Below are 12,408 nucleotides of genomic sequence, written 5' to 3'. Positions count from 1 at the left end.
CCAACCCCTTCCCACAAAAGAGCTATTGAAGTCCTAACTCCTCGTATATGTGAATGTGACCTTATTTGGAAATAGTCTTGCAGATGTAATTAAGATGAAGTCATTAGGGTGGGCCCTAATCCAACATGACAGCTGTCCTTACAAGAAGAGGAGAAGAGACACAGAGGTAGACACACAGAGGGAAGACAGACATGTGAAGATGGAGGCAGTGATTGGGGTGATGTTGCCACAAACCAAGGAACGCTGGGGCTGCCTGAAGCTGGAAGAGACAAGGGAAGATCCTCTCCTAGAGGTTTTGGAGGAAGCACTAACCTGCCAGCATCTTGATTTTGGACTTCTGGCCTCCAGAACTGTGAGAGAATAAGTTTCTGTTGTTTTAAGCCACCCAGTTTGTGGTGCTTTGTTACCACAGCAGCCCTAGGAAGATAATTCACCAGCCATCTACCAAGGGAATAGAATACTTTTGTTCTTGTTAGCGTGGCAGCACAGAGCAATGCTGAGGAGCTTGGGGTCTGAAGCTGAACTGCCTCCTTCATTTACTAATTGTGTAACTACAGGCAAATTTGCTAATCTGTCAGTACCTCAGTTTCCTCCTCTGTAAAATGCCAGTACTGTCTTCATAGGGTTGTGAGTATTTTAACAAGTCAAGACACTTAGCACAATGGCTGGGAAGGAGCAAGGACCTGGTAAATATCAGCTATTATTACTATTTACTGTTACCTTATATTTGCAGCAAATGATATAATTTTCCATTTACAGTTGGGATATAAAGTTTTCTATGAAGTTTTAGGTTAAAATTGAGTTAATTAAAAGAAGAACATTAGGTAAATAATAATATAATTGGTTGGTGGATAGGGCAAACATTATGAAGGTGGTAAAACATGAATTGTATTGAGTGCTTGTATTGCCAGGCACTGTTCAAAGCACTCTACTTGTTTTAAGACATTTCATCCTTAACATCCCTCAGGAAGGAGCTATTACAGCTCAATTTTCCAGACAAGAACCTGAGTCACAGAGAGGTTAAGTACCTTGCCCAAGGCCACACAGCTGGTAAGTGACAGGCAGTCAGGCTATTGAGGCTGTGCTACTAACTCCTGCGCTAAGCAAGCAGAGAAAGTTTCTGGCTAAGAGGCCTTCTTGGGCCCTCGTGATTGCACAAACTGGAGTTTGCTCTAGGGAGGCGAACTCAGCCTGGTGAGTGTTGAGGGGAAGTGTCACTCACCCCTGCGCTCAGCCGTCCCCGCTGAAACTAAGCAATTCCTGTCTGACGAAGGACTCCTCTCAGCCCTCCTTTTGGATGTCCAGGGCAGCTGCCAGGGGCCAAAGCTCTTTGGGAACAATAAAATGCGCAATGTTGACATTTAATACATGATAAAGTACTCCCTGCTCCAAGCCAGCTACTGAAAACACCAGGCCTGAGGGATGGGTCTATTAAGTGAAAATAAACCTCTTTTATTGTTTCATGCAAAAACACATATTGTGCTTCACAAGCTTACAGCTGGGAACAATATGCATTTTTGGCAAAGGAGACTTGGGTGACCTCTCCACTCTCACACGATGACCCCTCACTGTGTGAAGAATAGATGGCATTTCACACACCGGCTACTGACCCAGTGCTTCTCTTGGCTGTGGTCAGAGGTGGTCAGAGGTGCAAGCGAACCTCTCCAGCAAGGGAGCTCCCTTTTCCCCTTTGCTTCTTCTGATCAGTCTCGGTGGTAGAGCAAACTTAACACTTCTTTAGAGCCACAAACCCAAACAAATAAAACTCTGGGCTCTGAAAGCATTGAGTCTGCCAATGAATCACGGAACACCAGAGAATTAATATGTGGATGGTTCTTTGAAAACAGATGGTGGAGAGTGGTCCTGAAGAAAGGTGGCTTAGGGCCATGACTTCTAGTTTCCCCTAGAACATGTCAAGTCCATGAAGAAAGAACTTAACAAAAATATGTACTTCCTTCCCAGCAGAAAAGTTATCCAACAACCAGTGCTTAAGTGAGAGACAACAAATTTGATCTTAAACTTCCCATTTCCTCAGACTTACAAGAAGCTGTCACTGGTACAAATTTGAGTCACCCAACAGTGGAGGCTTCTCTGTGTTTTTCTTCTCACTAGAAAATTCCTTTTGATTTTCCAGGATGCAAAATGTGGGACAGATCTCTGATGACTCCATGTGGGCAAACAATACCAACACATATGCAACAGACATTTCAAAGTAATCCATTCAGATTATTATAAATTACAAAAACAGAAAACAAACAAATGAAACCCCACCAAACCTTTTGGCTTTACAGTGCAATATACTAATGAAGGATAAGATGCCAGCCCTGGAACTCTCTATTTTTTGGAACAAAGATATGAAAAGTGTCCACTGCCCTATAAAATAATTTTTATATGTTTATATATTTTACATATCTAAGGTTTATTTATACAATAGTTGATAATGACTAACATGTTATATATACCCTTTTTATAAACATTATTCACATACCTATTACATCATAAAGATTGTCTTTTGGTCTATTAAAAACATTTTACTGAAAAAAGAAGCAGAGACATAAGGGTCTATAGATTTTCTGCTGATATATCCATGGAGGAGTGAATTTTTCTCCTCTTTCATTTTCTCTTTCCTTCTTTTTCCCCCTAAACAACACCCTCTCCCCCTGACCCAGCAGGCAGTAATAAGAAGCAACAATTTCAGAAGATGAAACTCAGACTTCATGGTTAGCAGACTATTCTCCAGTGCATTTCTGGGCTGACCTCATTGTAATCATTCTACTTCATCCTTGGCTGCATTCCCACCACCTCCAGCACTTTGTGACCCACAACAATTTGGAATATATGTGCTAGAGCTCACAGTCTGGAGATGAAAACTTTAGCAAAATGGGGGAGCTTTTCTTACGCTTCTGAGTTTGGGTGGGAACGAATCATAGTCTTCATTTTGTGCTTTAGAAAAAAATAGTTTGTTTATTTGGCTAAGCAGTTTCAAAGGAAATCTAAATCTTTGTAAAACCCTCCATGAAACTATAAGACATGGAAAGTTCCCAGAGAAAAAAAAACAGCAAGTGTAAAAATTAGGAGTGGTGGTTTCCTGTTATTCTAAATGTGAGAGGGGGAAGCCAGTCTAAGAAGAAGAAAGTCTGAGCAAGAGGGCCTTGGGGGACAAAGCTATAATTAGCCAATGTGGTCTAATAGTTTCTGGGCATCAAAAGTTGTATTGTTCCCCCATCCCCACCCAGCTTATACAACTTGCTTTTGTGCTTTCCTATACTTAACCTTTCTGTGTATCACCTATGAAACTAAAATTCCTTCCAACTCTGACACTCTATGACTTTGCCCTGGCAAGTGAAGTCTTTGAAACCTATCTATAGGTGGGTTGTAAGGCCTAATGATTGTAACAAGTAGATGCCAGAATCTGAAGGCAGCATCTCTCTATTCATTGCTCCTGAGGCTAATGAGGAGCCAGCCAAACCCGAATTCATCCCAGAGGAAATGGAACCAACATTTAGTCACAGTAGTTCAGAGAAAAGGGATGACCGACAATTGGCAGTACCATCATGGACCACATGGAAGAAGGAGATGTTGTCACTGCATTGGCCCTTCTGTGGTCTCATCATACCTCTTGCTTCTCACTCACCTCTTGGCAGATAAAGCCAATGCTGTGGGGCTTCTTGTTACCTGTTATCACCTTCCCTTGGGGTTAACCAAGAGAAGGCTATGATTAAGAAGTCCATTAAGTTAGTCATCCCATTAAGACACAGGTGCCAGTTTCAGCCCTGCAAGAGATAGCTTCACCCAGAGGAAAACATTTCTGTAACCACCAAATACAGTCCTTACTCAGCACATGGTTTGGCTTGCCTCCTTACCAGCAGGACTGGATGAAAGACTGGGGATGCTTCAGTGCAAAATTATGATACTGAACTTCAAAACCATCAATCGATACATATCCAAATCATGCTGCATTCCTATCATTGTCTTTGATAATCAAGGTGGCATGTGCTTTTAGAAATGAAACTCTTATTGATGTCTTAAGATGGGGGAGAAGATGAAAACACATGGCTCAAAGAGTCTGGGGGTATTTGTGTATTTCATTTATCTGTACAATCTCTCTCTCAGGTTAGCACAGATAATTTAAAATTGCTATTTTAAATTATAGTTTTTTGAAAAAATAGGGGTAGAATATCTTCTTTTGACTTGTTTGAGATGACTTATTTCTGAACAAAAAAGCCTGCATGGTTATAACTGATTTTTATATCTTTAAACTTGAAATAGCCTCTCAGTAAGCACTGCAGTCTGTGGCATCTCTCTTATAACATCATGCACGTTTCTTGTCTGAGATTATTTATGTACTAAGTCCTTATTTCCTTGATTGGTATATTCTAACAAGAACCCTCTGGATCAGAAAGTGTCACGGTGGCAAGACAGAACGGAATTAGAATGGAAAAAAATGTGGATGTGGTGGAGTGATGCAGGATGCACGGTCCGGGGGGGAGGGAGTGAAGGCTGGGGACATTGTGAAGAAGCACTAGCCTCTCTGGCTTGACACCTGAGAGGAGACTATTATGCCATCCCCTGTACTGCTCTAAATCTGAACTGGAGCAATAGGCCAGGCACAGTGCTGGGAGGCATTTGATGTCCGGTCTTTTCATTTGTCAGTTAGGTGCCAAGGTGTGAGAAATTGGCAAGATAAAGTTTGGCTTTGAAAGCAGAACAGAATAACAGGAGGGCCAGGAGTCTGGTGTAACCTGTAGCGGCACATGACTCACGTGCTTTTCTCCAACCTGGCCCGCCACCCATTGATACTGTGGGAAGACAGATTTGCTTTTTCTCGTATTACCCTGCTGTCTTGGAGGCCAGTCTACTTGGTATTCCTGTACCATCCCTGATGTCCAAGGAGTATCACATGGTCCACAGCTCTGTACCAAGTGGTTTCCATTCAAGCAGACGATTTGTTCTCTTCAGTGTCCGGTTATTGCTGGCTCCTCCTGGGAAGATTTCCAAGGCGGGGTCTGTGAAGGTGAAAAGGATTTCAGAATCTATTGTGTGTGAATGCAGCCTGGTTAGAACTATGGTTCTTTAAAATTCTTAAGTCTTTTGGGCAGGAATTTGTCTTTTCATTTCACAAAAGAGATGTCGCGTCCTCCATTCGTCATATTGGGAGGTACACACTATCTACTTCCCCATTACTGGGGGTGCTAACTTTGATCTTTTGGTTAAGGTGGTTGTCTACCAGCTTTCTTCACTATAAAATTGTTATTTTTCCCTTTGTGATTAATAAGTATCTTTTGAGGAGATACTCTGATACACTAGTTTTAATCCATTGATGACTTTTGCTCAAACCAGTTGTTACTGTAGTGGTTGTCAGACTGGGATTTTAAAAATTCCATCATTCCTTCTACATTTTTTAGTTGGCCCTCTACTGTAAGGAAGAGCTTTTCCTTCTCCCTCATTTCTTTATATAGTATGGACTCAGGGATTCCTATTTGATTATTTGTAAGGATTATCATCCATTACTGCCAAAAATGAATAATCTGAATCTATTGATGAAGAAATGTCAGACAAAGCCTAATTGAGAGACATTCTGTAAAATAAATGGCCTATATTCTTTGAAATGACAGGATCACGGAAGACAATGAATCTTGAGGAACTGTTCCAGATTAAAAGAAACTAAAGAGATATAACAAATGCAATATGTGGTCCTAGATGGGATCCTAGACAAGACATCAAAATCTGTTTTCTCTGTAGAGGAAAAGAATAGGACAATTGGATAAGATCTGTAGAGTAGTTAATAATGCTATATCCATGTTAATTTCCTGACTTTGGTAATTGCACTGTGATTATGTAACACCCTTGTTTTTAGGAAATACACACTGAAATGTTTAGGGGAAAATGGGCACTTGATTTTTAGCTTACTTCCAAATGGTTCAGAAAAATTATATATATAATTTATATTAAATTTTAATTTAATAATTAATTTATATATATGTACATACATATATAAAAGAGAGGATCAAAACAAGCATAGTAAAATGTTAATATCTAGGGAACCTAGTTCTGAAGGGTATACAGGAATTCCTTGTACTATTTTAGCAACATTTCTAAAAGTCTGAAATTATTTAAAAAATAAAGTTAAAATGCACGAGGCCCCAGAATTTCTCCAAAGCCTCAAATATTTTATTTTTGATTTCCAAACCCAACCTGCATTCCTGTCATCCCCACACATGTAGCCAATGTCCTCCCCTTCCTGCCTAGCCCCTGGTGCCTTTTCTCTTCCCGAGGCTGAGGAGTCTCAGAAGGAAGTGCAGCCAACACTTCCAGCTGCCCCTTGTCCAGGTGAGGGCAGGCGGTTTGGATGGGCATCACAGGAGCTGGCTGCTCTCTGTGACTTTGCTGCCACTGCTTGGCTCTTGGCCCTTCTGAGTGCAAATGAAGTCCCAACTGACCATGCTGAAGGGGGACAGGAGAAAGCTAAAAGGATGATGGGAAATTGGTCCAATAACATTTAAAAAGATCTGCTTTCTAAAAGGCTCAGGCTTGGAGTTTGTCCACAAGTGAATTCCCATGAAAACCCAGTAAAACAGGAAATAAGTAGGAGAGGGAGTTTTCTATCTCCTGCCCAATGTCTTTCATTTGGAGCCTGATTCCTTTTCTATCCAACAACTCCTGCTGATTTAACAGGCCAGTTTTGTCTTTGGGGAAATTTTAGTGATAATCACAGACAGTTTCATTCTTTGCGGGGTGGCACAGGACAGATGGATCTTGCAAGCAAAGTTTATGGGAAGTATCGGTTTTGGCAGTCTGACCAAAACCCACTCTCCAAAGGCAGAAGCATGAATCGTGGCTACAGAGACTAAGTATACTGAAGGATCCTGAGCTTTCAAGCAGGCAGCCACATCTGGACTAACAACTGAGCTTCTCCGCGCTCTCAGGGCCTGCCAGTGCAAGACAGGACTTAATCTTTTGCGGGCATGCTCCACTCAGAATAACAGCAAGTAAGAGCCATTGGAGGCTCCAGGTGGCTGCTTCCTCTTCAACGGGAGAAGCAGGAATGAATAGAAAGCCCGTGATTATGAGGACGCATTCTGCGTCCCATCATGACAATAAGTTACACAGGATTTGGAGTTATGCTGTCTCCATCGTACACCCCCAAACATGGGCAGGAGTTTCAGCCTGCTACTCACAAATTTTAGCCCTGTGTTAGACATAGTTTGCTTCTCCTCCCTGTGCCTAAGTGAGTACCGGCACTGATGCTGGGCACCTGCCTTTAGAGATGGGTCAAGCCGTTGTTATCACAGAGGGCCTGGAAATGGCTGCTTTGATCTGCACATCAGGCCTGGCATCAGCAGCTGGGGGCATATCCCTCCGAGACTGGAGGCAAGGTGATTTGAGACAACTGCTTCTGGATCTCAAGGGAGTAGTGGTGGTCTGTTAGCTCTTTAACTACCTTTATTGTGATGTAGCATTTCTGAGGGTGAGTGCAGGGACAGGGGAGTAATAAGGAAGTAACTGCCAAGGGAAGGCCAGCGGCCACATGAATCTGATCTTCCAGGTTGTGCTAAATGACGTAGAAAGAACTTCAACTCTAAGATCCACTGACATTTTAATGGACACTCAAAGATCCCATCAGTGGCCGGAGGTGTGAATTTACCTATGGCTGGCGTTGTATAGTACTGGGTAGCAGCTCTTATCAGTCCTGTGTCTACAGGCCAGGGGTTTTAGGATTAGGCAGGTAATAATGCTTTGTTTATTGAGTGCCCAGGGGACAGGTCTGCTTGAAGTAGAAAACCCTGATATCTGCAGGAAAGCTTTTGTGTCTCATCTTAAATGAGGGGGCAAGCAGCTAGCAGCATCCACTGGAGTCCGATTGCCTGGGTTTATTCCCAAGCTCCACCAAGTCCCAGTTGTATGACCCCATGGAAACGATTTAATCTCTCTAGGTCTTAGTTTCTTTACCTGTAAACTGGGCATAGTATTAGTATTTACTTTGTAAGGTTGTAGTGAGATTTTAAAATCAGTCAATATAAGTAAAGCACATAAAAGTGTCTGGCACAAGGCAGGGTGTCTGTCTATCATTGCTGGCTCAAAAGTATTACTATAAATTAAGAGACCTCTTCAAGGCTATTTATTATGTTACTGGTTCTTGATTATCTCAAAGAATGGAAAACCCTACAGGTGGATACAGATCATTAAACTGGCTCATGGTCACACTAATTACTGGAGTTTCTTTTGCCTTAAAAACCTGAATAGGGTTCTTAAAATTTTACATCCTAATCCACAAAATGAGGATAACAATAGCTCAGAATTTACTTTGTATGATTGTCTTGAGAGGGCCTCTATTATTCTTCCTATTATATAGGTGAGAAAATTGAGACTCAAAGAGGTGAAGTGACTTGCCCAAAGTCACACAGTGAGTCACACTTGAGGTACAATGGGTGTTCTGATTCTATAGCCTGGGCTCCCCACTGCTAGGCCAGAGAAAGTTGAGCGGAAGAGAATGAAGGAGGTGGGGGGTGGTGGGGAGGAGGAGGGAGGGAGGGAAGGGGAGACGGAGACTCACAACTAATAATAATATTCTTGGAATGAGTAAGTGGCCGTGGGAATTCAATACATATATCCTAATGATAACAAAGCAGGTGACGTTTTATGCCTTGTCTACATAATTTGAAACAACCATTTTGACTGCTTAGAAAAATGAGATTGCTTTTTGCTTGCTGCAGAGTCATGGCTTTAAAGAGCTGTGAGGGCCAGTCCCTTTGGAAGGTGAGTACTTAAGATCCTGCAGTCCTGGAATGCTAGTGCCTGAGCCAAGCCCCTTGTTTGAGAGGTGAAACGGGGCTGGAGAAAATAGAAGTAACTTGCCTCTAAGCTTGTGGCATCACCCATAGGTTCATCTTTCCTGTGAAGGTCCTTCTTGGCAGGAAAAAGAGGATTCATTTATTCTCCAATTGTTCATTCAACACATATTGAATGTATGATCAAAAATGTTTGACAAATGAATGAATTTCCTTGACGCTTTGAGCTTGTACCTCTTTATCTCACTATGCTGCATGTCTGATTCCTTCTCAGTCTTCAAATCTCAGTTGAAAATCTCACCTCCTTGGAGAATCCTTTCCCGGCCACCCTACCCAATATAGTGCATACCCCCCAGCCATTCTCCGTCCCACCTCTTTGTTTCCTTCATAACATCCATCATATAGAAACAATCCTGTGTGTTTAATGGTTTACCATTTACTCCGGTTCATGAAGGCAGGAACATTACTTGCTTTGTTCACTGCTGTATCCCAACTGTATGGAACAAAACCTCACACACAGTAGATGCTCAATCAATATTTGTTGAATGCAAATGAATGAATAAATGAATGAGGTGACACTGATTTCTACCCAGGAAGAAAACATTCTGTGACTTTAAATGGAGATGGAGTGAGAGCTTGGACTTTGGCCTGGAGCCTCTTGGTCATAGTGGTGTGTCCAGCTGGGGATTAACTAATCAGCACATGCATTTTCTGAATTACAAAGTGTGCCAGGGACATTTAATTTCTGTTAATTAGCACCAAGGAGGAGGGGTTGTTATCGAAATCACCAGCCAGCTGGAAGCATATCCATGTCAGACCTATTTGCAAATCAGAATGGACATTTCATAAACCTTGTCAACCTTGTGAAGCTGCAAGTAAGTCCCCAGAGGGGCAGCACCAAAGTGCTCACCGGCTGCATTCAGGGTCACAGACAACCTTAAACCTCAAACCTTCAACAGATGAGGAGGTGGGGTGATAGGGACAACCAGAAGACAAAAGACTGATGAGGGTTATGACATGAGATACATTTAAAAATAACTGTCATATTTCCTCAGCCCTGGTGCCACTGACCAGCTGATCTGAAAAGTGAAGAGAACAAAGAAGCTGAGATTTCTAGTCTTACAGAGCCTGCCCCACTGCTTCCTTTCTGTGACCTTAGACAAGTGATTTATCCTCAGAGCCTCAGATCTGTTTGATCCATAAATAGGGGACAATAACACCCAACTCATGGGATTGTTGTGAATGTTAAATGAGAAAAGCCATGTAAACAGTCATGATAGCTGACGTCACAGAGCATTTTCTAAGAGCTGGGCACTGTGCTAATGACCTCATGCCCATTATCTCTTTTAATCCCCACCAAACCACTCAAGGAAAGCACAGTTAGAACCTGCATTTTGCAAGCAAGGGGACTAAAGTTTGGGAAGATTAAATGACTTCCCCGTGATCACACAGGGAGGAAATGCAGAGCCTGGATTTGAATCCCGGTCATCTGACTCACTGTGCTTTTAACCACCCTGTAAATGACCCTCTAAGGGGTTAGCTCAGTCCCTGGCATTTAGTAGACGTGTAATGAATGGTAGTTAGAAGATCCTGTTCTTATTTCAGCATTTCTCCTGATCACCTGCCTTTGTCATGACTGCAGAATTCACTGTTAGGGTCCCCTCTGCACGCCAGCATCTGGCCTGTCTGTCTTACTTAATCTTCCCAATGACTCTGTGAAGTGTTGATGATTGTTTTCACTTTTTTTTTTTTTTTTTTTTTTTTTTTTTTGCGGTACGCGGGCCTCTCACTGTTGTGGCCTCTCCCGTTGCGGAGCACAGGCTCCGGACGCGCAGGCTCAGCGGCCATGGCTCACGGGCCCAGCCGCGCCGCGGCATGTGGGATCTTCCCGGACCGGGGCATGAACCCGTGTCCCTTGCATCGGCAGGCGGACTCCCAACCACTGTGCCACCAGGGAAGCCCTGTTTTCACTCTTCAGATGAGTAAAGAAAGTCTCAGAGAGGTTAGTTAACTTGGTCCAAGGTCAGACAGCCAAGAAGTGGTGGGGCCAGGATTTGAGCCCAGGGACGTGTGATTCCAGAGCCCAGGTGGTTTCCTCTTCATTTCTCCATGCTGCCATCTTTCAGAATCTGTTTTGCCTCAGTGGAGCTCTCCTGACAGCTGAAACACTCCTTCATTACTCCCTGCCCTTGCTTCTGAGCCTAGCTCTTTCTTGTACTCTGTTTTTGAATTGTGCCTCCATGCCCACTTATGGGTAATAGCTACCATTTATTGAACACTTTGACGTACCCCGTATCACCATCAGAGCTGTACATGCATGATCTCGTTTAATCCCGCTGAGAACCCTATGAGGTGGAGGTTCTGATTCCCATTTTACAGATGAGAAAGCAGGTTTAGGGAGGTGGTGTAACTTTCTCAAGTTGCTTCAGTCATTTGCCAAAGGAAACCTAACTAGTGAGTGACAAGCTGGGACCAAACCCCAGATGATTTGGTTCCAAAACCTGTCACCCTAGCTATTATATTATATTGTTTCTCCATATCTTGTAAAGTTCTAGTGGATTGGGAATACAGCTAGAATAGCTACCCCCAAATCCTTGTTGACTGATGTTTTAAAATTTAGTCCTTTACTGGAGGTGTCCATGAAGAAGGTCCAAGCTATCAAATTTGCCAAATCTAAAAAGAATGTAAGCTTAAAAAAGAATTCAGTTTATAAATAGAATGTGCAGGATGGAATATTTGGAAATATGGTTCTGATATCTAAAATTAACCTTCCGTTCCAAATGGTATGGCGCCTTCCGGCTGTCTGACTGCTCTGTCCTTTGTCATGGAAGCTGGTGCCATCTCTCTCGGGCTGTGACTGACATGTTCTCCTCAGGCAGTGCAGTCCTCCAGCTCTCTCCTAGACAGAGATGGAAAACATCTCCCAAGGAACTGGGTGGGGAAGGGGTAGGGATCCAGGTTCAACCCTTTGAAGGTGATATTTGTTTGAATTCCTCTATGGTCCTCCAGGCGTTTTTGCTGTCTCCTTATGTTTTGATTCACGCTTGCTTTTGCTTATTTGTGAGAGTCTCCTGACTGCAAATAGTTCTCACAATCCTCTCAGATGGTCCAGGGAGTTGTTTTCATGGGAAGGACATTAGGATGGCTCTGGCCTCTAGGACACGTGCGACTGACAGCAGTCAAACTCTGACATTGCAAGTGGCCTTCATCAAGTCGGTCGGTCACGGTAGCATTGATTCTAACAGCGTTAACCAAGGATACACAAAATGGTCTTTGAGAATGCAGTTTGCCTTTCTCCCTGGGTCTTGGCTGACATCCTTTTAGTCCTTACCAGGCTGCAGCTCTTCTCCATCCAGCAGTGACCCTATCTGCATAATTAGCTTGCATCTGTGGGTGTGTATTTACCACACCCCCACCCCCAAAAGCAATTGCCTTTGAACTTCGGAATAATACAAGCATGGAACACTGGAAGGTATCAGCTCTCTGAGCCCCCTTGTTCCCACAGAGAAGATGAAAGTGGGGGTCATTTTGGAAATCATATTCCCCTTCTTCTGGACTCTGTATCCTTTAGAGTGAGGACAGGCAAAATCGGAAGTAAACTCAAGAAGAGGGAGAGATC

This window comes from Kogia breviceps, chromosome 4, assembly GCF_026419965.1.
Source record: "Kogia breviceps isolate mKogBre1 chromosome 4, mKogBre1 haplotype 1, whole genome shotgun sequence".
Taxonomy (NCBI): domain Eukaryota; kingdom Metazoa; phylum Chordata; class Mammalia; order Artiodactyla; family Physeteridae; genus Kogia; species Kogia breviceps.
Note: the sequence above shows the minus strand (reverse complement) of the source record.